The following is a 27,868-nucleotide window of genomic DNA, read 5'->3' on the forward strand; positions in this document are numbered from 1 at the left end:
GTGGGGTCCTTAATTATGTTGGCTGCTTTGCCAAGGCAGCGGGAAGTGTGGACAGAATCAATGGATGGGGGCTGGTTTGCATGATGGATTGGGCTACATTCACAAGGAAGGTCTATAGTTAAGAATCTGGGGAAGTTAACGAGATTAACAGTGAACTTGAGATGAAAACAAAATAACATAAGAACATAAGAAATAGGAGCAGGAGTAGGCCATCTAGCCCCTCGAGCCTGCCCCGCCATTCAATAAGATCATGGCTGATCTGTCGTGGCTCAGTTCCACATTCCCGCCCTCTCCCCATAACCCTTAATCCCCTTGCCTATCAAAAACCTGTCAACCTGCGTCTTAAAAATATTGAGCGAGGCAGCCTCCACCACTTCAACGGGCAGAGAATTCCAGAGATTCACCACCCTTTGAGTGAAGAAGTTCCTCCTCAACTCTGTTCTAAACCACCCCCCCTTTATCTTGAGGCTGTGCCCCCTAGTCCTACTGTCCTTTTTGAGCGGGAAGAGTCTCTCCACCTCTATCCTATCCATCCCATTCAAAATCTTATACGTCTCAATGAGATCTCCCCTCATTCTTCTAAACTCTAACGAGTACAAGCCTAGTTTATTCAGCCTCTCCTCATAGCTCAACCCCCTCAACTCCGGAATCAGCCTAGTAAACCTCCTCTGCACTCCCTCCAAGGCCAAAATATCCTTGCGTAAGTGCGGCGACCAAAACTGCACACAGTACTCCAGCTGCGGCCTCACCAATGCCCTATACAGCTGCAGCAAGACCTCCCTGCTTTTATATTCAATCAAACGGACAGTAACAAGATTAGCAGGCATCTAGAGGAAAAATGAGATGTGATTTGCTCAGAAATAAGATTAGCCAATGCCACGGCTGGAATCGAACCCAGGTCCCTGGCGCTGTGAGACCTCAGCGCCAACTACTGCGCCACCATTCTTGAATCTTTTCAAGATGAGAAATATTGATGAGAGTGGATGAGAAATATTGCTCGTGTGGTCAGGGGAAACAGATTCAGTGCTGCATGACGTAGCCTAATTATTTGATTTGATTTGGTGAGACAAGCAAAGGAAAAATATTTGAACAGGGAATATGAGAATTCTTTCAGCCTCAGAAATATTCAAAATCAATTTAATCTTTTGGGTAAAAGTAATATTAATTTAAAAACGGCTTAAAAGAACTGAAGTAATTATTTTATAACAAAGAGTAACTTATTTAGCAGATATATTTGGGAGTTGAATTTGCAATTCATCAGTGAGGTTGTCAGAGCAACATTACAATTCATTAAAATTAAATCCTATCAATGCAGATCAGAAACTAAACATTTAAAAAATATTGCAACAAATTACGCTTTTATTTGTTGATTTTGAACAATAAATTCTGTTACTAATTAATTTTCTAAAAACAAAGCCTTCATACGTACAAAGGAGAAGCTGGAGTTACAGGGATTTCCCTCTCTTTTGAAATCAAGCCTGTCTATCATTTACAAGGCAGATGTCTGGAGTATGATGGAATACTTGCCAATTGCCTGGGTGAGTACAGCTTCAGTGACATTCAGATCGCTCGAATGCCCCCAGGAAAAAGCTGAAGCGTTTGTAGCCATAAGTGTCACGTGTATTATTCACGTCAGCTTCTTTCTAAGTCCACAGCATCACAAATGCCAGTCAATTCACTCCACAAGATATGGAGAACCTGCTGAACCACAGCAGAGGCTATGAACCTTGATACCATTGGATATGTAGTACTGAAAGTTTCTGCTTCAGAACTAGCCACGCCCCAAACTGTTCCACCACGGATACAACACTGGCATCAACCTGACAATGTGGAATGCTGCCAATGTAGATTGTCATAAAGCATTAAAAGTTCCAGCTGGCTGTCCCGTCAGTCTACTCTCAATCATCAGCAAAGTAATGGAAGGCATCATCAACAGTGTATTCAAGGGGCAATAACCTGCTCATTGATACTCAGTTTGAGTTCTACCAGGGCCAAGCATAAAGAACCGCATCTTGGCAGCAAAATCTGACTGAATGTTTGGTTCGTGAACCCACACCAAACAAATTATGAATGCAAATCTGTGAGTTCAACATACAAGGCTTCCTTATAATGAGCAAATGTTCAATATATTGAATAACATTCCACGCGGTGAATGATTTACATTTAGGAACTCACTACAACATTTCAATTTTGTGTTGTGAATTTGAAACAAGCTTCTACACAACAATGGAGTAATGGTCTGGTATGTCATAAAATTAGTGTCATGGAATCCCTACAGTGCAGAAGGAGGCCATGTGGTCCATCGAGTCTGCACCGACCACAATCGCACCTAGGCCATATCCCCATAAGCCCGTGCATTTACCTTAGTTAGCCCCTCTGACACTCAGGGGCAATTTACCATGGCCAATTCACCTAACCCGCACATCTTTGGACTGTGGGAGGAAACTGGAGCATGCAGACACAGGGAGAACGTGCAAACTCCAAACTCTACACACTGTGTGGTTTGTGGCCTTCTTTCTTACAAGAAGACAAAGGGTTATTAAGAAGAACTCTAAAATGCTTAGTGGAAATCAACATGGTGATTATCATTTCATCAGTTATTGATGACCACTCCCAAAGACAATTCGTATTACGCTGCGGCAGCATGGTCGCTTGGTTTGTGGCACTGTAACCATGCAGAACTCACCTCTAATTATTAATCAAGAACTGATCCAATTATAACCTGTGCTTCATGAGCCTGAAATTAAGTACATCACAATTTGTTTTACTTTTATGGGTCTACCAGTTTGCCGGAGGATGGGTGAACCAGACAAAGTCACGTAAAAGAAATGTTCCGCCTCATGGATGTTGGTCTCCGAGAATTCAACCTACAACAGCAAGAGTATAAAGTGGAAACAGAAAGTGCTGGAAAATCTCAGCAGGTCTGACAGCATCTGTGGAGAAAGAACAGAGCCAATGTTTCAAGTCTGGATGACCCTTCATCAGAGCTCATGTCATCCTGATTTGAACACTGGCTCTATTCTCCCTCCACAGATGCTGTCAGACCTGCTGAGATTTTCTAGCATTTTCTGTTCTCATTTCAGATTCAAGCATCCGCAGTAATTTGCATTTATCTGAATACAGAAGTGATTTGTTAAGGGCAGATATATAGTCATTCGAGACCAAGGAATGTCATTTGTGAAATAACATCGGAATTCAGTAATGCAGATTGCAATAACAGAATAATAGTTACTGCCGTCTTCACTTGTGTTAGACTTCACCTCATTGGCAAATTTGTGTAAGTAATAAGGTTTAAGTTATCAGATTGTACTGTACATAAGCTCGGCGATGAAAAGCCTTCATTTTTATGCACTATTAGAATGCTGTTACAAAGGTCTTTAAGCTGGCATCTCTTTCAGTTCCAAAGTACGATGATGTAGCTTTAAGAAAGAACACAAAGTTATAACGAGAAAATATTTTGCACATTTGGACTCCAATGTGTCTCGCGTTAGCAGTAAAGGGAAGTCAAGACCACAATGTGATTGACTAAAAGAATGGTCCAGGGATGGGTCTCTGAACAAAAAAAGTAGAGGTTAAGATGAAATTGTCGTGGGGAAGCCAAGAGCTTCCCCGTTGTTCAAGAATTGCAAATATTTGGTTTGAGATTATTACTTCTGTTAACATGGGTGCACATACTTGAACTGGATGTTGCAAAAACTGACTGCAAAAAGGGTATAAAAATAAGGAAGGATCTCTGGGTGCAAGGGGTGTACTTACCAGGGGACAGCATTTACCTCAGGACACTTGCTGGGGATACTTGTCATTAGAGGAAGCTTGGGGTTAGTAGTAGAGCCTTTGTTATATTTTGTGGGACATTGTCAGTAATTGTCATAGGTAACTGTCATAGGTTGGGTTTTGCTGTAAGAATCTAGACTGGTATCTACTATCAGGGCTAAAGGCCGGAAGAGAAAGTGAATGTTCTTTATTAGGAAACTGTCTCCACCAGTCAGGGAGTGACAGAGTTGAAGTCTTAAACCTACAAGGGATTTCTATGTGTGTTAGAGGCAAGTTGACTAAAGTTAAAATCTTGAAGAGTGTCGTGAGTCAAGAGACCAGGTTAAAAAAGCCACGAAAACGCCAGACCACCCAGGCCCCATGCAAAGACAAGCCTGCATGTGTTTAACTTGTGTATTCTATCATGCCTTAACCAGCAGAATGATAAGAACATGAGAACTTAAGAACTAGGGGCAGGAGTAGGCCATCTGGCTCTTCGAGCCTGCTCCGCCACTCAATAAGATCATGGCTGATCTTTCTGTGGACTCAGCTCCACTTACCTGCCCGCTCACCATAACCTTTACTGTTCAAAAATTTATCTATCCTTGCCTTAAAAACATTAAGTAGTAATTAAGTAATAATCTTTGTTAACACAAACCTTGTTACTTTGTATACCAAGTTTTGACCAATAAGGTGGTCTACAATAGATTTTTTTTATCCTGGGTCTTAACATGGAGGTAGAATTCCTAAACTTAATTCCCTTCAGGGTTCAAGAAGGCATCTTACGACCTCTTCTTATAAAGTTTGTTCTTATTTTTCCTTTAATTCTGTGAAATATTAGGAAATGGTGTTAACAGTGAAAACTTGAGGCATTTGTTTTTACAAAAGGACACTGAGTGATATTTTCTCAGTGTTAAAGGTTTCAAGAATTGAAACAAACCATGTAAACACCATCAACCTGGCATGGGCAGCAGGGTAGCACAGTGGTTAACACTGCTGCCTCACAGCAGTGAGCTGTGACCCGGGTTCGATTCTGGCCTCGGGTAACTGTCTGTGTGGAGTCTGCACATTCTCCCTATGTCTGCATGGGTTTCCTCCGGGTGCTCCAATTTCCTTCTACAGTCCAAAGATGTGCAGGTTAAGTTGATTGGCCATGGTAAATTGACCTTAGTGCCGGGGGTATTAGCAGGGTAAATATGAGGGGCTACAGGAGTACGATCTGGCTGGGGTTATGTTTGGCTGAACGGTCTCTCCTGCACTGTCGGGGATTCCATGATTTTAACCCCTCCAAGTTTACAAGATCACTGACCGATAGCGACTCGAGAGTCACAACTGTAAACACCTCTCCTTTTTGCATCCAACTCGCACTTTTGGAAAATATTTTTTGAACAGTCTAAATGATTGATCAAGGTCGAGAGTCATGTGAATCTTTAATGAGCTGCATCTGTCTCCGGAGCTGCAGGTTGTCGACGCCTGCACCAGAACAAGAAATGCAAATTATGTCGTTCTCTGAGGCCTTCTTCCCTTGCCCAAATACTCCAGCACTCTGCAGAACCAGGGACAGTTATTGATTTAGGGGGTGGAAGGACTGGTCTGAAATACACTGGAGCAACACAACTGGCATCAAAGAAAAGAACGCTCGCAGAGGCAGAGTCAATCTCACCAAAATTTTCTCAGTTCAAAATTTAATTTTAAATCTTCACTCGCAAATCTCCATGATGTTGTTCATGGTCAATGAGAGGCTATGCTGCAACGTAAGACAGGGGTAGTAATGCCATATAATCAACACCTAATCAGGCGGCACATTAGCACAGTGGTTAGCACTATTGCCTCACAGCACCAGGGACCAGTGTTCAATTCCCGGCTTGGGACACTGTCTGCGCGGAGTCTGCACCTTCTTTGATTTGATTTGATTTAATTTACTGTTGTCACATTAACGTAAAAGTGTTGTTTCTTGCACACTATACAGACAAAGCATGCTGTTCATGGAGAAGGAAACGAGAGAGTGCAGAATGTAGTGTTACAGTCATAGCTAGGGTGTAGAGAAAGATCAACTTAACGCAAAGTAAGTCCATTCAAAAGTCTGACAGCAGCAGGGAAGAAGCTGTTCTTGAGTCAGTTGGTATGTGACCTCAGACTTCTGTATTTTTTTTCTGACGGAAGAAGGTGGAAGGGAGAATGTCCAGGGTGCGTGTCATCCTTAATCATGCTGGCTGCTTTCTTCCCTTGTCTGCATGGTTTTCCTCCGGGTGCTCCGGTTTCCTTCCACAGTCCGGAAAACACGTCGGTTAGGGTGCACTGGCCGTGCTAAATTCTCCCTCAGTGTACCCGAACAGGCGCCAGAGTGTGGTGACTAGGGGATTTTCACAATAACTTCATTGCAGTGTTAAAACAAGCCTACTTGTGACACTGCCAAGTAAACTTTTTAACTTTAAACTTCATATGTTGACAGGATTAATGAATTGCAATGACTGAATAAATCAAACTCAATTTTAATTGTATGGCATGCTTGGATTTTAATATTAGCAAAACAGTCAATTTTGTCCTCCACTTAATAGTTGGAAAAAGTTAGGACGCATTTTTTTTTAATGAATTTCCACTCAACTGCAAAGAATTTTTATTTCATGATAACTGTCTCTGTTCCCCGGTCTCTTTTACACATTTAAAGTTATACGTTTAATAGATTTATTTTATTTAGGCATAAAATGAAATAGTAGATTCATCATTCAGTTTTCAGTGCAATCATTCTTAAAAATGTACAGTGAACTATACTGTTAGACACAAAGGCATAAATGAATCTTTTCACTGAAAAATATATTTGAGAAGGGGTGTTTGTGTATATCTTTCTAAATGCGAGTGCGTGCATACATGTGAGAGAGGGGAGACAGAGAATCAGACAGAAAGGCAATGGACAGAATTTTATGATCCATTCCCACCAACAGGATCATCTGGTCCTGCTTAAGTCAAATGGAGTTTTGAACGAGTCACTTCATTTTCAAGCCTTACCCCCCCACTGTGGCGAGGCTCTAAAAGTCCATCCAGTGAACAAGTGTGACGTACGTCAGTGAATCAGAGGCTGAGAGAAAGAAGCAGAAATTGACCTCACTCCAAACATGCTTAAGATACTCCAAAATGACTTTGTAGCTTTTCACTGCTGGTCTTGAAATAACTTTCCTCACTTTTGATTTTTGTATTTTCTATCTCAATTCTGTTTTGCTGCAGCTTCACTTTGAGCCAATCAATGATTTGACAGCTGATGTATGACAGAAAGCAGATGTGATGCTTACACAAAATCCAGGCTGTGTGAAAGACTTTCAATATAGTGCAGATTATTTTGAAGTGATATGCTTCTGCCTAAATAAAGATGAAAAGGTGCAAAAAAAACAACTAAAATACAAAAACATTGTATTAAACCCAAATATTAGAGGGAAAAGATTTAGGAAAGCAATATATGCTTTAATGAACCAAAAATTTCCATCTGTTAACACAGTCTGCCCATGAATGCCAGCTGAAGGGTCCAAGATTTATGGAAATTTCATAGAATCCCTACAGTGCAGAAGGAGGCCATTTGGCTCATCAAGTCTGCATCAAGCACAATCCCACCCATAACCCCATACATTTACCCTAGTTAGTCCTCCTAACACTAAGAGGTAATTTAGCATGGCCAGTCCATCTATCCAGCACATCTTGGATTGTGGGAGGAAACCAGAGCATCCAGAGAAAACCCACACAGACACGGGGAGAATGTGCAAACTCTACAAGGACAATGACCTGAGCCGGGAATTGAACCCAGGACCCTGGCGCTGTGAGACAGCAGTGCTAACCACTGTGCCACAGTGCTGCAGATACAAGATGTGAGCAATTTATGCTATTCAAATACAGGATATATTTATGTCCGTAAGCAAGATGCTCTTGCAGTATCTCGATAGCATTAGTAAAGGAAACGGCAGCCTAGTGGCTTTGTCATTGGACTAGAAATCCAAAGACCCAGACCCAGGACAATGCTCCGAGGACCCGGGTTTGAATCCTATCACAGCAGATGGTGAAATTTGAATTGAATAAAAAAATTGGAATTAGAAGTCTAATGATGACAATGAAACCATTGTCAAGTTTCTTAAAAACCCATCTGGTTCATTAACGTCCTTTAAGGAAGGAAATCTGCTGTCGTTTACGGGTTTGGCCTATATGTGACTCCAGGTCCACATCAACGTGGTGGACTGTCAATGGCCATCGAAATGGAGGGCATTTAGGGATGGGCGATATACGCTGGCCCAACCAGCAACACCCACATCCCATACATCGAATAAATTTTTAAAAAATCAAGAAGTGGAAATACAAGTTCAAGCTTTCAATCTAAAAAGGTAACGACATAAATAATTTTAGCATAATGTTATTCCAGAGTGTCACACATAGTTGCTAATGTTATATTCTGCCGACCCTGAATGGATGCAGAGAAACTTGAGTGCTTTTATTCTACAATACTCACAAAGGCAAGTTTGCTTTTAAAAAGTCACACAGTCAAAGGTTGCTTAGAGACATTTCAGGATTTCCATTTAAAGGCCCTTTCCTGAGCCACATTTCCTGACACCACATCTACGTTGTATATCATTATCACCAGGGAATAACAGAAAACCCATTTACACAACAGTATAATGCTGGGCAGAAGGCGGTACATTATCCTTTCGTGGCTCCAACCTTTGAGTTCCACTCAGTCTAATGGGATAGTGGTCTGCTTCTGCACTGTCAGGATTCTATGATTCCACGATAAGAGTCCAAACAACAAGTTTTAAGCTGAGTTTCAATTTCGATCCAACCACATGTCCGGGGAAGTCTAAACTAACCGCCATGGGCACAAAATGGCATCAAATTAGCAACTTGCACTCAGACAGTCCTCGTTGAGATGCAGAACAAAAGAAGTAACCAGAAGAATATAGGAAGTGTTATTTGGAGATACCAGGCTCAGAATGGAATTGGGCCCCATTCCCTGGCATTGAAATACATAGAAAACCGTACAATAAGAAGTCCAACAGGTTTATTTGTAATCACGAGCTTTTGGAGCGCTGCCCCTTCATCAGGAATCACCTGCCTGTCTGATGAAGGGGCAGCAGTCCGAAAGCTCGTGATTCCAAATAAACGTGTTGGGCTTTAACCTGACATTGTGAGACTTCTGACTGTGCCCACCCCAGTCCAATGCCAGCAACTCCAGGAAACTGCAGAAATGGAAACATGGAAGCTTCACAAAAATCGTAACATTTTAACCGCAGGCGTACCACGCTTCAAAAATCACAATATAATTGCAAGGATCGTGAAAAATAATTTTATTTGTGATTTACAGACTTCTTTTACAAGTTTCATCTTTTCAGTTTAAAAAACTGAGAGAAAATCAGGTGACAAAATTGGTCAAAAATAATGATACAATTAAAGACCAGGAATGAATCAGTTACTATTTGTAGCATTCCTTGGTCAAGAAAGCAAAAGAACAGTCTGGGAAAAGGCACCATTTAGCAGAATGGCAACCTACCATTAGTCACACAATTCATGTACATTATTTATGGGCCTCAACGGCAGATCCAAACTCCCGGCAAGTGCACACAAAGGACCTGATCCAGATTAAAACATGCTTTTAGCCCAGTATGTTTTAACAATGCAGTAGTCTTTCCTACAAGGGTATTTTTGGGCACTTTGTTCTTCAGATTTATTGCGCTGTCAGTTGCTAGAAAAATCATGGCTAGCAGCCAGCAATTGTAACAGTTCACATTTACAGAGAAATGGATTCTCGCACCCGAAGGAGTGTCAGCACACTGATGCCTGTCCAATCAGAACCATTATCTCATACGTTGACCACTAAAAGAGAACAATCACCCTGTAAACACAGAATTTGCCACAGTTCTCTGTTGCATTTGAAACTCAAATACAAAGCTGCGTGTATCATACTGCTTACTAACCTCCTTGTGTACAGTAAGCGAGACTTTGCCTCTACATAACTATCCATGACACCCCAAAGACATGTGGGTTAGATTGAGTGGCCATGCTAAACTGCCCTTGGTGTCAGGGGACTGGCAGCATGAATACACAGAAACATAGAAAATAGGAGCAGGGGGAGGCCATTTGGCCCTTCAAGTCTGCTCCATCATTCATCACGATCATGGCTGATCGTCCAACTCAACAGCCTAATCCTGCTTTCTCCCCATAACCTTTGATCCCATTTGCCTCAAGTGCTATATCCAGCTGCCTCTTGAATACATTCAATGTTTTGGCATCGACTACTTCCTGTGATAATGAATTCCACAGCTCACCACTCTTTGGGTGAAGAAATGTCTCCATATCTCCACCCTAAATGGCCTACCCTGAATCTTCAGACTGTGGGGGTTACAGAGATTAGGCCTGGGTGCAGGGTCAATGGGCCGAAAAGCCTCCTTCTGTACTGTAGGGATTCTAAGCTTCTGTGATCTACATCTTATCATTTCCATGGTGACGTCACTAATGTGACCACATCAATCTTGGAATCCGATTCGCAGTACAAAATGAATTCTGCGATTTTAATGCCAAAATTGATTTACTAATCCACCAATCCAATTGAATCTCAGAACTAACGGCTGAAAATTGGTTAAAAAAAAATTATCCTGGAATAATTGGTACAAGAAGCCTGTTAAAAATGATACTCCGAATCTAAGATGTTGGATAACATTTCCAAATCACAGCTTCTATCACTTGAACTCTGATTAAAATGTAATGTTGTGAATCATTCTCATTTTGTGGTAATGTAAATATATTTTTTCCTGATGTATATGGAAGCTTTGACTCGCCACTGTACAACAGAAGCAAAGGTTTCACATATCTCTTCTCATTTAAAAAACAATTTATACTTGCAGATTTCCTGTGGCATTACTCACAAGGCTGAAGATGACAGTGGTGACTTGGTGTCTGACATCTCGGCCTGGAATTTCAAAAATGGTGACAGAGGCTGTAATCCACAAGTCCCACCCCTGAAAATGGCAACAACCATTCTCACAGGGGTGGGAATAGGCCCAGTCTGAGATCTAAAAACATGCACAGTTCACGGAAGCAGCTGTCTCCAGCCATGTCCGACTTCTGTTCGCCAGAATTGGCAAAAACAACATGTACAGTTAAACCTGATAGCAGCAGGTCTAAACTTTGTGCGGTCCTTTGGTGAGCTGGGATACCTCTCTGGATATCCAAAGAGTGATGAGCCTATGGAATTCATCATCACAGGAACACGTCGATGCCAAAACATTGAATGTATTTAAGGTCCCGAGACACCTTTGTGGAAAATCAGACGCTCTTGAGGGGGGGTGAAGTGCCCCTTTGTAGCCATGATTGTGCTTAAAACATGCAGAAACTCACTAACTGTCTTGCTCATTGGAACTAACTTAAGAGTCAAAATGAACTGTCAGAGGCAACTATCAAGTTGTCAAGGTATTTAAAACTCCTGCCCTTTAAATCAATGGAAAACTATTTGGAGATTTTTTAAATCATTGCTTGATATTTCAGTCTCTCTGTTGACATAAGCCTGAGGGCTGTCATTACTTGCTTGGTGCTGGATGACTGATTTGACAACCTTTCATTATCACAGTAGGATACTTTCCATTTCAGTCTGATTGTCAGACTCCGTAACATTGGACTATCCCAATGCTGTTTTTATGAGGAATAAATGTTGAATGAAATGAAGAAATGTAAATTTAGTAAATGGGTTTTTATTAATTAAAGTGCTTTTTTAATACAGCCAACTTGAAACTAGACACCTGAAACTTTTAAAATTTAATCTCAGCATTGGTCCTGAGGTTTAATATAAAGGTGCTTATGATAGATATTGGATGGGTTGGTACAGTAGATGCAAGGACATAGATGGAGAGGCCTGGTTTGGCACTAAGTTGGCAAAGGGGCTATGAAAGGTCTTTCAGAGTGGGTGCAAAGGCATATGTTGGCATGCAAGGGAGTGTACAGAAGGGTCAAGCTTGGCACGAATGCTTTAAGAGATCATCAAGTTGGATAAAGGGGCATAGGTTACTACAGGCGCTATAAGGGGCCATGGGATGAGTAGAGTGACATCCGTGAGGTGGGCTAAGTGGAAGGCATGCCTCTCTACTCCAGCACTAGAACAAAGAACAATACAGCACAGGAACAGGGCCTTCAGCCCTCCAAGCCTGCGCCGATCATATGTTCCTAACTAGACCATCCGTTTGTAACCCTCTATTTCCTACGTGCAAGACATTTTTTAAAATACAATTAAACAAAAATAGCTCTTCGAACCTTGCATCCCTTCAGTCACCCACACTCCCCAAGCCCCATTATACCAGTCCAAGGAATGGTTAGCCCAATTTCTATCCCAGAATTAAAATCCCAGAAATGTCCCAACTCTGCACTTCCGACTTGGGAGTGACGTTCCAGTCCTTCATGGTGTTGCATTTCTACTGCTAAGTAGCAAATATATTAATAGCATTGTTTTGCAAATTTATATATTTGATATACAGGATGTAATTTATGAATCCTGCATATGAACAGGAATAGAGTGGGGTAATTGGACTGACTGGATTTCTCAAAAGACTTGCGCCATTTAGCCTCCTACTGTGCTGCAATGATTTTTATGTTTACCATCATGTGATTAATTACGTTATTTTTTTTAATCCTTTAATCTTATTGGTATATTGTGACCAAATATATACAGATCATATTAAGTTACATGGTGTGGTTGGAGGTATGAGGCTCATGGAAGACTGATATATGTTTAAAGAAATCTTTGAGGGTGCTTAAAAACTTGTGAGCACTGTGTTGTTTGAGAGGTAAATTGCAGTAAGTGATAAAGCATTCAATCCTGAAACGCAGAATGCAATAGTGGTGAAAAGTTGCTCATGTTGATAAAGAGGAAATGTGTTGAGTGGGTTTATTATTCTCAATTGTTACTGCAATGCAATAGTGCATTTCTGAGATGGTTTTGTATTTTAAATCCTCACCTTTGATGGTGTTATGAAAAGTTAGTGTCTGTAAAATTATAAAGAATTATAAAAATGCTAAGAGTCTGTTTAAAAGGTGGTTTTAGTTTTTCTATATTGAGGAGCTGCAAGTACATCCAGCACCCAGATGGAAACAATGAATCAAAGGTTAAAACAGCAGGGTTGCTTTGATAACAGGCTTTAGGAATTTGAATCAGAACATATTTTTAAATTTTGACCAAGTTGAAATAAGCATTTAAACAACAGCAGCCTATTCCATTTGAATTTGATGTTTTGATAATCTGCAAACCAATCCTATTGTGGGGATTTTGGAATGTCATCAAGGGTATAAAAACAGCTCTCAGCGCCAAAAACTGCCAGAAGACTGCCTGCCAGCGACTGCCACAGTTCACATGTCTCAGAAAGACAGAGAGAGAGACACAAACAGACACACACACACACACACAGCAACGGTTTCTGCCAGTGTAACAGTCACATTTATGTCTTAAGAGAAAGCCTCATCTCAATCATAAATTTATCAACAGAATATAATGAACACAGCAGAAATCAGCAAAGAAGAAAGAACGTTCTGGAAGACAACGAACCTGAAAGCATTTTGAGTGTGGCTAAGAATTCTTTTTTTTGTTAGTAAGTGGAAATTGTGATTATCTAAACAGCATTCCATTAGATTAATGTTTTATTCGGTTTGTTAATAGCTTAGCTAACCTGTTCACTGTTAGTTAGATAAAATAAAGTGTTACTTGTTGACTTTACAGAGGTTGCCTCAGGTAGTTATTTAAGAGTTACTTCTCTTCGAGTGGTTGCCTATTCGTTCTCAGAGAGGAAATCAATCTGCCCTTTGTAGCAGTGGGCAATACATTAAAACTCCGCCTAGGTGAGTTGTGACAACACGTATTGAATAAAACAAATTTTCTGGGGACAGGACAAAGAACAGCAGCACGAGGTTTCACAAAGAAGTGAAGAGAAGCAAGCAGGTGGCATAGGAACCAGGAAAATCACCAATACCGATGGGACAAGCATCTCAAAAGAGCCAGAGCAAGACAGATACTCAATGATAGATGGCCTATCACGCCATTATTATAAATATCTACTCCATGATTACTGTCTTTTAGAATATACCTTCTAGCTTTGGAATAACATTTTCAGTTTTAGGAATTGAGGTTTAACTGCAGAAAACGGGGTTAATGAAATGTAAGCTAGCTGGAAGATTATTACAGAATGAAAGAGATCGAGCTATAAAACAGCAATGATCAAACTGACAACAGAAACTGAAATGGAAGCAATAAAAATAAATACTGAATTTTGCTGGAGGCATGGTGGCATAGTGGCTAGCATTGCTGCCTCACAGTGTCAGGGGCCAGGGTTCAATTCCGGCCTCAGGTCACTGTCTGTGTGGAGTTTGCACGTTCTCCCCATGTCTGCATGGGTTTCCTCCCCCAGTCCAAAGACGTGTCGGTTAGGTTGATTTGCCATGCAAAACTGACCCTTAGGGTCAGGGGATTAGCTGGGCAAACATGTGGGGTAACAGGAATAGGCCTTGGGTGGGATTGTGGTCAGTGCAGACTCAAATGGGCCGAATGGCCTCCTTCTGCACTGTAGGGATTCTACGGTGCTAATGATCCTCCCTGTCTCTAAGGAAACAAAAACTTCTGGGCAGAATGAAACTGGTCGAGGCTATAAAAAGAGACAAAATGCATTCCAAGCTCAAGGTCCAAACTGCAACTACTAAGACATTGCTGAAATGAATGATACTTAGCTTGGCTGCACTGTAAGCAAGGCAAAAAACAACTTCACCATTCACTGTGTGGAATGCAGGTGAGGCTTAATTTCAGCTCGAATTCTGTGAGGGAACAGAAGCCAGAGCTCTGTTCACTTTGAAGCTGACGGAAGAATCAACAGTGGGCCTCACAAAGTCTTGTGGCGAAGAAAGCAACAAACAGGTGAGCTGGAAAGTATTGAAAAGTAAGCAGAACAAGGGATTGAGATGTCTTGGATAAACCTTGGAGGATAGGTGGAGCTGACAAAAATTAAAATATTGTTTCCAGAAAGCTGGCATACTAATGGATTCCCCATAGAAGAAAACAAGATTAAAGTATTGTAACATATGAGAGAATTCTTTGGGAAAGTAACAAGTAAACCTAAAGGGCTTGCAATTATGGGTATAAGCTTTAGTGTTAACTTAATTGCATTTGTTTTGTTTAATTTATTCTCTATAAAATAAAGTTTGTGTTTTGTTCACAAACATGAGATTTTCAGACTTCTTCAATATTAACAGTCCCTCACAGGATTATAATACTACGCTTCAACCAGAGTCCCCTGATAAGTCCATTCCTCAAGTTCAGTGTTGTGATTACCAAACAAATGTTATGAGATCCAAATAATTGTGGTGTTTATTAAGCAAAATCCAGCATGAAGAGTAGCACAAGGAAACACGACCAGAAGAACGTGGAGGCCTTAGAAAAGGTACAGAAAAGATTTACCAGGTCTGGTACGGAGGGCATTAGCTATGAGGAGAGAATGGAGAAATCTGGTTTGTTCTCACTGGAACGACGGAGCTTGAGGGGAGACCTGACAGAAGTCTACAAGATTATGAGAGGCATGGACACAATGGATAGTCAGGAGCTTCTTCCCAGGAAGGAAGTCAATTACTCGGGGGCACAGGTTTAGGGTGCAAAGGGCAAGGTTCGAAGGAGATGTACGAGGCAAATTTGTTCACACAGACTGGAACTCGCTACCGGAGGTGGAAGTGGAAGCAGATATGACAGGAATGTCTTGACAAATACATGAATAGGATGGGAATAGAGGGATATGGCCCCAGAAGGGTAGGGGGTTTTTGTTCAGACAGGCAACATGGTCAGTGCAGGCTTGGAGGGCCAAAGGGCCTGTTCCTATGCTGTAATTTTCTTTATTCTTTGAAACACATCAAAAAGGTACACGCAATAAAGACATCTGGGGGATTGGAGCAGTACCATGCAGACAATGAGCCCACTCACATGGGGTGTAAACACATCCCCAAGGTTGGATGTAATAATTTGGCTTCAAGACAATGGAAATATGCCACACCCTTCTGACTGTGACAATTCTTCTGGGTCCAGATTCGTAACCTTTTCAATTCTGCTGGATCTGTGTCACACCACAGGACATCAGTAAAATGAGGTTGGGATGGTAGCATGCAAGAAACAATACTTTTCACTGTATACAATGTGACATGTGACAATAATGAATTAAATCAAATGGAGGCATGGATTATTTAATTCATTATCTTCACACATTTTGGAACATAGTAAAAAGTATTGTTTCTTGAGCACTATACAGACAGAACATACTAATCATAGAGTAATGTGGAAGGAAAGGAGAGAGTGCAGAATGCAGTGTTACAGTCACAGTTAGGGTGTAAAGAAAGATCAGCTTAATATGAGGTATATCCATTCAAAGCTCTGATTGCAGCAGAGAAAGAAGCTTTTCTTGATTCAGTTAGTATGTGAACTCAGACTTTTGATTTTATTATACAATAACTCCCAAAAAAATGAACGTTTTAAATTCTGAGTTCACTTAACTACAGGACAAAATAAGATCGCTACCAATTGGAACAAACCTCAAATTTACTCCAGAGTCACAAAATAGCACAACACACAACTACTTTATATAGGTTAACATTAAAAAGTATTAAATGGGAAATACTGACATATTCCCAATTTATATTTGGAGAAGTGTTACAAAAGTGTATCCAATGCCCATATGCATATTTTGAAAGCTATGTATATAGTCGGAAAGCATGCATGGGACGGCACAGTGATTAGCACTGCTGCCTCACAGTGCCAGGTTTGATTCCCAGCTTGGGTCACTGTTGTGTGGAGTCTGCACGTTCTTCCTGTGTCTGCGTGGGTTTCCTCCGGGTGCTCCGGTTTCCTCCCACAGTCCGAAAAATGTGCCGGTTAGATGAATTGGCCCTGCTAAATTCTCCCTCAATGTACCTAAACAGGTGCCAGAGTGCGGCAAGTCGGGGATTTTCACAGTAACTTCATGCAGTGTGAATGTAAGCCTACTTGTGACTATTAAATAAATAAAATAAAAATAAACTTAAAAAGTTCCTTACATATTCAATTAATGTTTGATTATGCTTGTATATTTAGCTGAATCCAAGTCTTATTGAACTTAGATGATAAAAAGCATTATCTGTAACATGATAAGGAACAATTACAATTACAATAACATAGAGGCAATGATGACAGAGACCTAATGCGTACATCCTCTTTAATAGTCCTGGTGTAATTAAAATGGCCAGTGCAGATCTGCATTCTTTTCTATGTTTCAGCAGTACAAATTCTAAAAGATAACTATTGCTGATAAAACTGCTGAGAATGAAATCTGTGTGTGATATACTTTCTGCTTTATATTCCTCCTATATTAAGTGCGAAAGCTGTGGGAAATTAATTTGCCTCTTTAATAAATGTTAAATCTTTTCACTTGTGCATGGAACTGGGTCACAATGATGTGCTTTGAAAAGTAAGAATTATAGCAAATGGATTTGCAAGATGCCTATTTTTACACAGATGCACTTCAGCAAATTTTTGAAAATAACATTTTCAGAGACTCATGTCTGAGAAGTTCAATTTACTTCAATCTGACATTTCTGAATAGAGCAGTTTTTTTAACAAAGTACTGAAAGTTAGAAACTTTATAAGAAGTGAAATGTGCCATGCAAACATATGAATTAGAGGCAGGAATAAATGAGGGTTTCAGTAGTAGATGAACTGGGATGGGGGGCTCGAGGAGTCAGATTATAGAAACATAGAAGATAGGAGCAGGAGGAGGCCACTTGGCCCTTTGAGCCCGTTCTGCCATTCATCACGATCACAGCTGATCGTCCAACTCAACAGCCTAATCCTTCTTTCTCCCCATAACCTTTGATCCCGTTCACCCCAAGTGCGACATTATGTTATGGATATGGTCTCAGCGACAGCTTGGATTTGTGGTTGGAAGTTTACCTTGGGGTCAAAAATGACACCAAGCTTGCAAACAATCTGTTTAGCCTCAGACTCATCAGGGAGAATGGATGAAACCAGTAGCCAGAACTTGGCATGGCTCCTGCTCTGCCCAAGGCTGCAAGGAACTACAAAAGGTCCAGTCCATCACGCAAACCAGCCTCCCATCGATTGGCTCTGTCTACACTTTGCACTACCTAGGCAAAGCAACCAGCATAATTATGGACCCCACGCACCCCAGACATTCTCTCTTCCACCTTCTTCTGTCGGGAAAAAAGTTTGAGGTCATGGACTCAAGAACAGCTTCTTCCCTACTGCCATCAGACTTTTGAATGGATCTATCTTGCATTAAGTTGATCTTTCTCTACACTCTAGCTTTGACTGTAACACTATATTCTGCACTCTCTTGTTTTCTTCTCTGTGAACGGTATGCTTTGTCTGTGTAGCATCCATGAAACAACATTTTTCACTGTATGTTTATACATGTGACACTAATGAATCAAATCAAATCAACTGCGTTTGCCATGGGGATCAAAGATTTTAGGTGCAATCTTCCTGGCCATTCATGCCACATTCCTGCTGCAGAGAATTTAGCAACCAGCCAAACCTCCATTCACTGCAGCAGGATGGGAAAATCCTGCCGGCGTGAACACTGGTAGCACTCCGGTCGATGACTTTGGTCTTCCCAATATTTAACTGAAGGAATTTTTGCTTATTCAATATTGGATGTCACTCAAGCAGTTTGATAGTGTTAGGAATAGGTTAACAGACCTTGTAATTAAATCCTAATTTGATGTCAATTATTTAATAGAAGTCACTGACATATAAAGGGGTCACAAGTGGCTCTATTTCGTGGGTGGAGAATTGTGTGTGAAGTTGGGTATTTTGTGAAGAAGCAGAACTCGTGTCTCCTTTATTCTACAGCTACTGTGAGGCCCAGACAGATAGTTTAGTAAAAGAGAAGTGAAAAAAGTGATGGTGAGGTGCAGCTACATACACCTGATATAGTTGATATTACAAAGGGGCAGAATGTAGATGAGAAATAGGAGGTGGCTAAGGGTAAGCGCTCCGGAAAACCAGAACTAAAGGTGAAAGAGCTAGAAGAGAAGACATTTCAAGTGACACTCTATCTACGATTAGATTATTTGGAATCACGAGCTTTCGGAGCGCTGCTCCTTCATCAAGTGATGAAGGAGCAGTACTCCAAAAGCTTGTGATTCCAAGTAAACCTGTTGAACTTTAGCCCGGTGTTGTGAGACTTCTTACTGTGCTCACTCCAATCCAATGCCGGCATCTCCACCTTACGATTACATTGACAAGAATGGAACCAGCTGAATGCAGTCCTAACATTGGAGATTCATTGGAGGAGGATGCAAGGACAATTATGTCAACCAGGTTTCCGACAGGTTGAGAAGGGAAAAGAAACAGAGAAACTAGGAGCCGGAGTAGGCCATTTGGTCCTTCGAGCTTGCTTCACTATTCAATATGATGATCTGTGATCCTATATCTCAATGCCATATTCCTGCTTTCTTCCCATACCTCTTGATGCCATTAAAATCTTTCAAAGTATCACTTTCTTGAAAACATTCAGTGGCTTGACTGCCACAGCCTTCTGTGGTAGACAATTCCACAGGTTCACTACCCTTTTAGTGAATAAATTCTTCCTCATCTCAGAACTAAATGGTCTACCTTGTATCCTAAGACTGGGCTTCCTGATTCTAGATTCCCCAAGCAGGGAAAACATCTGCCCTACCCTGTTAGAATTTTATACATTTTAATCAGATCTCCTGACAGGACTTTCACAGTAACTTCATTGCAGTGAGAATGTAAACCTGCTTGTGACTAATAAAGAAATAAACTTTATAAAGTCATCCTTCTAAAGTCTAGAGAATACAGGCCCTGGCAAGCCAATATATCCCCATAGGACAGTCCCACCAATCCCTGGTATCAGCCTTGTGCACCTCCGCTGCACTCTCTCGATGGAAAGTATATTCTTTCTTAGGTAGGGGGACCAAAACGGCACATAGTACTCCAAGTGCAGTCTCACCATGGCCCTGGTCAAAGGCAATGGCCCTGTATAACTGCAGTAAGAAGTCTCACAACACCAGGTTAAAGTCCAACAGATTTATTTGGTAGCACAAGCACAAGCTTTCAGAGCGCTTTCAGATGAAGGGGCAGCACTCTGAAAACTTGTGGCTTGTGCTACCAAATAAACCTGTTGGACTTTAACTCGGTGTTGTGAACCTTCTTCCTGTGCTTACTCCAGTCCAATGCCGTCGTCTCCACATCATAACTGCAGTAAGACAACCCTACTTCAGACACAAATCCTCTTGTAATGAAGGCCAACATTTGCCTTCTTTATTGCTTGTTGCATCTGCCTCTCCACTGATTGACTAGTGTACAAGGAAACCCAGATCCCTTCGTCCATCCACACTTCTCAATATATCGCCATTTAAATAATACTCTTCCTTTCTGTTTTTCACTTTTAGCCACATTGTACTGCATCTGCTATGTGTTTGCCCACTTAATCAACTCGTCTAAATCATCCTCCTCACAACTCCATCCAGAAACTTGGAAATGTTACACTTGTTTCCCTCATCCAAGTAATTTATATATATTGTGAGCAGCTGGGATCCAAGCACTGATCCCTGTGGTTTCCTGTCTGTTAACCAATTCTGATCCACACCAATACATTACCCCCTATTCCAAGGGAGGATGGTTTACGATTGCCAAAGCCACATATGATAATACTTGTAATATTATGGGCGTATTTGCCTGCGAAAAATCCCGCCCCAGTTCAACAAACCTTTGCATGGTCCGTGTCCCACTCGCTAGAGTTCCTGGGACAGGCGGGACAGCAAAATTCCATCCTATGAGTGTCATTTAGGTACTGGGGCAGGACAGAAACCTGGAGGGGTTTAAATGTGATGTTCCAGGATAGATGAGCATGGATTTAGAAGGAAGCCACATGTTCCAGATTTTTGAAGTGGAAAGGGAGACAGGAGATGGGGCAGTTTGCAACAATAGTGGAATCAAGTGTTAGTTTACTGGAGATGGGTCAGATTTTAAGGTAATTTCAAATTAGTTGAAAAGAGAACCATTAACAATATCAACTAACACATGGACTAGGAAGGGAAGCTTAGCAGTCAGCACTTCAGTGGGAATAAAATCAAGGGACTGAAAGTGGGTCACATGGACAAGGTGAACTCAGAGAGAGCACAAGGGGAGATAGGAGAGAAACTAGATAAAGATGAGTCTAGAGGTAAGGCATAGCGAATCTTTAGAGGATGTATGATCCAGTGGACTATTGGAGAGAGGGCAATGGCAGAAGCAGCTGCGAGGATATCTCAATCATAGTGACAAAGGAGGTAATGAACTCCTCAAACCCATTATTGGAGGGAAGGTGGAGAAGCAGAGGAGAGGGATTTAAGAAGACAGATAAGAACATAAGAACATAAGAAATAGGAGCAGGAGTAGGCCATCCAGCCCTTCGAGCCTGCCCCGCCATTCAATAAGATCATGGCTGATCTGTCGTGGCTCAGTTCCACATTCCCGCCCTCTCCCCATAACCCTTAATCCCCTCTCTCATCAAAAACCCATCAACCCGCGTCTTAAAAATATTTAGCGAGGCAGCCTCCACCACCTCAACGGGCAGAGAATTCCAGAGATTCACCACCCTTTGAGTGAAGAAGTTCCTCCTCAACTCCATTCTAAACAGCCCCCCCTTTATCTTGAGGCTGTGCCCCCTAGTCCTACTGTCCTTTCTGAGCGGGAAGAGCCTCTCCACCTCTATCCTATCCATCCCATTCATCATCTTATACATCTCAATGAGATCTCCCCTCATTCTTCTAAACTCTAACGAGTACAAGCCTAGTTTATTCAGCCTCTCCTCATAGCTCAACCCCCTCAACTCCGGTATCAGCCTAGCAAACCTCCTCTGCACTCCCTCCAAGGCCAAAATATCCTTGCGTAAGTACGGCGACCAAAACTGCACACAGTACTCCAGAGGCTGTCAAGTTGTTGGGTGTTAAGTTTTGCATTCTTGGATGATTCTTGAACAATCTGCAGTATTAGCAGATGGGATTATGTTCAGATAGTCGTTCAAATGGTCCAGCCAAATGTGGCAGTGAGTGGCTAAACCAGCTAAATCGGTTCAAGTCTGAGATCCCTGGATTTCAGGGAGTGGAGATGACAGGTAGAGTGCAGAATGGCATCAAGTCATGAATCTTTCCATCCCTCTTACTGAATGGCCTACTCCTGCTCATTTACTTTCTGATCCCATATCAACAACCCATCAATCACCTCCTCATCCGTCCTCATAATTTAGTCATCCGGCGCCAGAGATGAGTCTATTCTCACTAAATGTCTGCAGAGTTTTGGTATTTTTCTGCGACTGGGTGGCCGGGTTTGGGCACAATACACAAACTCAAACTGATCGCTTCTGTCAGAACATGCTTCCAAACCTTGCCTGATTCGTGAACTACGGATATAAGAAATACACTGCTGCATTTGTATACCACTTCAGAAACTGGGTATTTTGATGCACTAGATCTAAGGGACAAAATGCATGTTAAATACTAATAATAATTAAACAGCGGAGGAAACTCGAGAAAACAGAATCACAGGGAAGCTCAGAAATTAAAGGATCACTATTTCGCACGACAGTACACTGTGTTGGAAGATTGCGCAACTATAGCAGAGCATTCGTTAAATCAAGCAATGAATTTTCAGGTACTTTTGCATTAACTGAGCATCTGTGTTAGACGTACCTCCAGGGAAAGGCAGGGACACAGACAGATAATTGTTGTGTCGGCAGGCATTAATCTCAGGTGGCATCCAATCTCATAGAATTTTCAATTAAGGACTTCAGTTTTTTTTGCTGATCCAAATCACCTGTTTAATCCATGCCTCTGGTACACCATCTGTTCTGAACAGTCTTTGCTCAATGGCAAGTTTAATGAAGGGTTATTTCACAGTCTCAAGCCAAAGACAAAAAGAAACCTTTTGCTTTGATTACCACTAAGTACCAGAATGCAGGACACAAGGTCAACATAAGCAGCGTGTTCGAAACAGGGAAAGCAATTACTAATGTGGCGCACAGCTCATCATTTAAGGACAATGTGGACACAGAGGATAAAGCACTTGCTTAAGAACATGTTGTATGTGATGTCCCACTGATAGCACATACACAATTATAATTAGTACATCTGACTCAATTCTAACATGACAAATAGGTTCCTATTTGCAAAAAGCCAAGAACTCCCACTACTGATCCCTAAATCAGAGTTCCCCCAGAGTGGAAATCAGCTGGCGGAGGTTAGTCAGAATCAGTTGGAACTATCTGGAGTTTGCAATGTAAATCATATCTTTGGATGGTTCCCAGCACACAGCAATTGCCTAGGGGATGTTTGCACATCTAGAAAGCTGTTGTACAAACCCTACCTGGGAAACTCTGAAGTGATTCCCCAGCACATCTTTGGGGAATCTTTACAATGCTGGGGAGCTCAGAAGTTACAACCCAATAAGTATGTGCAAAAATAGTAGATTTCCAATGGGCTGTTCATAGTTAGAAAGAGACAGGAACAGTGAGTAGTCAAAGCTAAAGGTGACTTTGAGATTGCGATGCACCAAGATAGGGCTCAGAATCTAGCAATACTTTCAGCTAAATTCTTAGCATCAGAGGCATTAGGTGAGGCAGCCAACATTCATAAAGAGGCTCCAAATCACAGTGATAGGCGATGCGATTTGACATTCCTGGGGGAGGGTTCCTGGAATCATTGGGTGTGGAGTTCTGAAGGGTTTTGGAGTCGTAGTGGATTCAGGAAGCACCTGGATGTAGCAGTGTTGTATAAAGTGGAGCAGAACTTTAACATTAAAAATAACTATCACAATGTCACTTATAAGAAAAATTACAGGGAGAACAATCCGCTACCACATTTAATATATCGACAATAACAATAATAAGTCATCACATTCCATCTCTAAATGCATTCAAACTCCTAGGTCAGGCTTTGTCAATGAGATTTTGATTTAAGAGTGTCAATACTAATCTGTAGTGCTGCTGTAGGTGTAATTAGCATTTACGATATTAAAAATCCTGTTGGCCAACATTAGTTGAGTATTATCCTATAAAATCAGCACAATGGCATAGGATTGAAGCCATGTTGTTAGCCTTTACTATTGGCTCTCTGAACCAAAGGTAATTCTATCCAATGAGCATAGGAATGTAACACAAATGTAAATGTTTACAAGTAACATTCTTCCTTACCATCACAGAATTCCGAACATGAGAATCCTGACCTTTCAATCAAGTGGCTGGAACATTGTCCCTACCCATACTAAAAGGCCTATCACAATAGCCTCCTCAGCCTATTGTTGATCTGTTCCTAGTTCTTCAGCAGTGAGGAACACTGAGCCTTCAACAAGCTCATGAGGAGTCCCAGAACTGGTAAATCACTAGGGGAGAAACAAGGAGGGCAAAGGGAGAGATGAGGTCACAAATAGAATGGGAAGATGAATGGGGTTAAATACATATTTTACTGTTCATCACAGGAATGTTCTCAGTTCATGTTCTTTTGGAAAGGATCAAAGAAACGCGATATGAAAGATTGTAATTCTGGCAGATGTCTGTAATTTTTCTTAGCAACAGATGGGAGAATTATGTAGTTTCTTAGCATTTTGGAGCGGGGCTGTTACGCAGATTTTGGGGAGGGGCTGTTATGCAGATTTTGGGGAGGGGCTGTTATGCAGATTTTGGGGAGGGGCTGTTATGCAGATTTTGGGGAGGGGCTGTTATGCAGATTTTGGGGAGGGGCTGTTATGCAGATTTTGGGGAGGGGCTGTTATGCAGATTTTGGGGCAGGGCTGTTATGCAGATTTTGGGGAGGGGCTGTTATGCAGATTTTGGAGCGGGGCTGTTATGCAGATTTTGGAGAGGGGCTGTTATGCAGATTTTGGAGAGGGGCTGTTATGCAGATTTTGGAGAGGGGTTGTTATGCAGATTTTGGGGCGGGGCTGTTATGCAGATTTTGGGGCGGGGCTGTTACGCAGATTTTGGGGCGGGGCTGTTACGCAGATTTTGGGGCGGGGCTGTTACGCAGATTTTGGGGCGGGGCTGTTACGCAGATTTTGGAGCGGGGCTGTTACGCAGATTTTGGAGCGGGGCTGTTATGCAGATTTTGGGGAGGGGCTGTTATGCAGATTTTGGAGCGGGGCTGTTATGCAGATTTTGGGGAGGGGCTGTTATGCAGATTTTGGGGAGGGGCTGTTATGCAGATTTTGGGGAGGGGCTGTTATGCAGATTTTGGGGAGGGGCTGTTATGCAGATTTTGGGGAGGGGCTGTTATGCAGATTTTGGAGCGGGGCTGTTATGCAGATTTTGGAGCGGGGCTGTTATGCAGATTTTGGGGAGGGGCTGTTATGCAGATTTTGGAGCGGGGCTGTTATGCAGATTTTGGAGCGGGGCTGTTATGCAGATTTTGGGGTGGGGCTGTTATGCAGATTTTGGGGAGGGGCTGTTATGCAGATTTTGGGTGAGACTTAGCAGCCGCATTAGGCCAAAACAAGATTTGCGTCAGCAAGATCTTGGATTGAGATCTCCCCTGTGCACCAACAGTGACATGACGAGGGTAGAACCTCATTTCCATGAATTGGAATAAATTTTGATGCAATTAAACAGGTATGGCATAAAGCGTCCACACATAACGTATCCTCCTCCCTCACCCACTTTTCACTTTTCAAAAGTGAAAACCAGTCATGATGACCATGTCACGAGTGTGCAGGTGTGTAGAGGCCCAGGGGCTCAAGGGCCAGGGCTAGGAGTTGAGCACTGAAGGTGGGGCATTGTCCCTTAGCACTGACCCCTTAATGTTTCTTCCCCACCCTGCCCCCAACACTACCACAATTTGATGCAGTCTACAAATTTTGGTTTCAAAGTTGTTGATAGAAATTATTCAATCAAATTGGAACCTGGACATTTTTAACTAAGCTTAATGTACAAACCAACTTTTCATCATTTCACCACGCAAATAAAAGTACAACTGATTTTTCCCAAGACACTTAAACTTAAACTTAGGTCACGTTTCAAAGCCATTGAGTATTTTTTTTATTCTTTCTTCATCCAAAGTCCGGGACCCAGGCCCACCTAACAGTTAGGTCTGCCACTTCACTGGTTCTCCAATACTGGCTTTATCTCCAATAGTCTTTCATTGTGCTATGTGGAATAGCACTCTTTTTGACTTCATATTGGCAAGAGCGGTGGATCAATAGAATGTCAGTGTGGCTGCTTTCTATAACATTGCTTTTCCTGATAGATGGCATGGTGCCATGAAACACAAAATTATATCTCTAAAAAGCAGAACATCTATTGACTTTACAATGGGCAAACATGCCCAGCTTTTGCACGTGAGACAGATGGCAGATTTGGCACGGAATTACTTTTGTTCTATTTTGAAAGAGTGGATTAATTCCAGAGCAAAACATCTCGATGAGTCCACAAGGGAACTTTCAGGACAGACCAGTGCAGTGAAATTAAATCTCAATGTTTATTTCTTTGCTGTACGTGTTTTTGAGAGGAGCAGGCTTGAACATAAATCACCATCAGTTGTTAGAGGCAAACTGTCTTGTCCTGCTTCTAGCATGTAACAGAGGTGAAAATAAAAGAAATAACCCCTAAGCAAATTAGTATGAGAATGAAAAGAATCAAACACAACATTGCTTTTGTATTCCAGGCAACCCATACTACACAGAAATAAATCACTTGATTCCTCAAGTGCACCTTCGCATACTTTCTTCAATTTAACATATTCTTAATTAAACATCTATCTACAAGCAGTGAGAATGTGACACCCTCTCTTCATAATTCAAATTAAGTGTCTTTCTTTGCAAGATCACAGAGATAATATTCTCAATTGCTCTAGGATTGGGAAAAAAAAACTAGCTGTAAAAATTCAATTGTTCAGCACATAGAAGTTATACTTTGGAGAACTCCAAATACTGCAGACCAGTTAACCTACAGCTAAACCTGGCCTTCTTTCTGGAATCCACCCTAAATGACAAGCTCTCAACATAATGATCACAACTGAGCTGTTATTTACTCACCAATTTGGCTTTTGCTTTCTCACTAATTAAACCATTTGAATACGAAGGTGCTTTCCTATCACTTAGAATTATCGCTCATCAAAACGACACTCAGCGAAAGAAAACCAGGCCAGAATTAATGTTCCACATTCCCAACATCTCATCCCATGAGGATACAATTTTACTCCTTTCTCCTTGACATATAGAGTAATTTCTTCATCTTTGAACACTTCCAATGCAATGATGTCACGCCAAACTTTGAATGGTCACACTTTTATTACAAATGCTGAGCAAGCACTGAATTTGACTCAAAGGAAAGGAAGGAAAAACAAGAGTGAATGTGACTCCAGGGAGCTGTCAATTGCCCCAGCTATCATTTCACATCTCCATTTTTAAAAAATATTTCATGGGATGTGAGCATCGCTGGCTTGGCCAACATTTATTGCCCGTAAGGTGGTGGTGGAAGCCACCTTCTTGAACTATTGCAATCCAAGTGGTGAAGGAATACCCACAGTGCTGTTCGGAAGGAAGTTCCAGGATTTTAGTGTCAGTGAAGGAATGGCAATACAGTTCCAATTCAAGTGACTTGGAGGAGAAACTTCTGGGTGGTGGTGTTCCCATGCATCTGCTGGCCTTGTCCAAGAGGTTGTGGGTTTGGTTGGTGCTGTCTAAAGAGCCTTGAGTTGCTGCAGTGCATCTTGTAGATCATATACACTGCTGCCTCTGTGCAGGGATTAAACGTTGAAGGTGGTTGAGGGTGCCAATCACGCGGCTGCTTTGTTGTGGATGGTGTCAAGCCCCTTGAGTGTTGTTAGGCACTCATCCAATCAAGTGAAGTGCATTCCACCATGCTTCTGACTTGTGCCTACCGATGTTGGACAAGCAAAAGGAGATGGCTGAAATCTCTAAACTAAAGGCAAAATCCGCGGATGCTGGAATCTGAAAAAAAAAACAGAAAATGCTGGAAAATCTCAGCATGTCTGTGGGGAGAGTTTAGAGCCAACGTTTCAAGTCTGGATGATCCTTCACCAAAGCTCTAACAGAGGGTCATCCAGGCTCGAAACGTTGACTCTATTATCT

The 27,868-nt window shown here is 41.7% G+C and overlaps 1 protein-coding gene and 1 long non-coding RNA gene across 2 annotated transcripts in view; one reads left to right on the top strand and one right to left on the bottom strand.

The window, feature by feature from the left end:
• snx29 (sorting nexin 29) overlaps positions 1-27,868 on the bottom strand; it is a 538,494-nt gene that overhangs the window by 258,923 nt on the left and 251,703 nt on the right. The gene's annotated exons all lie outside the window — the stretch shown is intronic.
• LOC145355120 (uncharacterized) overlaps positions 14,483-27,868 on the top strand; it is a 38,557-nt gene continuing 25,171 nt past the window's right edge. The window contains exon 1 of the long non-coding RNA XR_013888924.1: positions 14,483-14,665. This is a non-coding gene — a long non-coding RNA (uncharacterized LOC145355120). The remainder of the gene's footprint in view (positions 14,666-27,868) is intronic.

This window comes from Carcharhinus amblyrhynchos, chromosome 18, assembly GCF_965287045.1.
Source record: "Carcharhinus amblyrhynchos chromosome 18, sCarAmb.v2.hapA, whole genome shotgun sequence".
Lineage (NCBI taxonomy): Eukaryota > Metazoa > Chordata > Chondrichthyes > Carcharhiniformes > Carcharhinidae > Carcharhinus > Carcharhinus amblyrhynchos.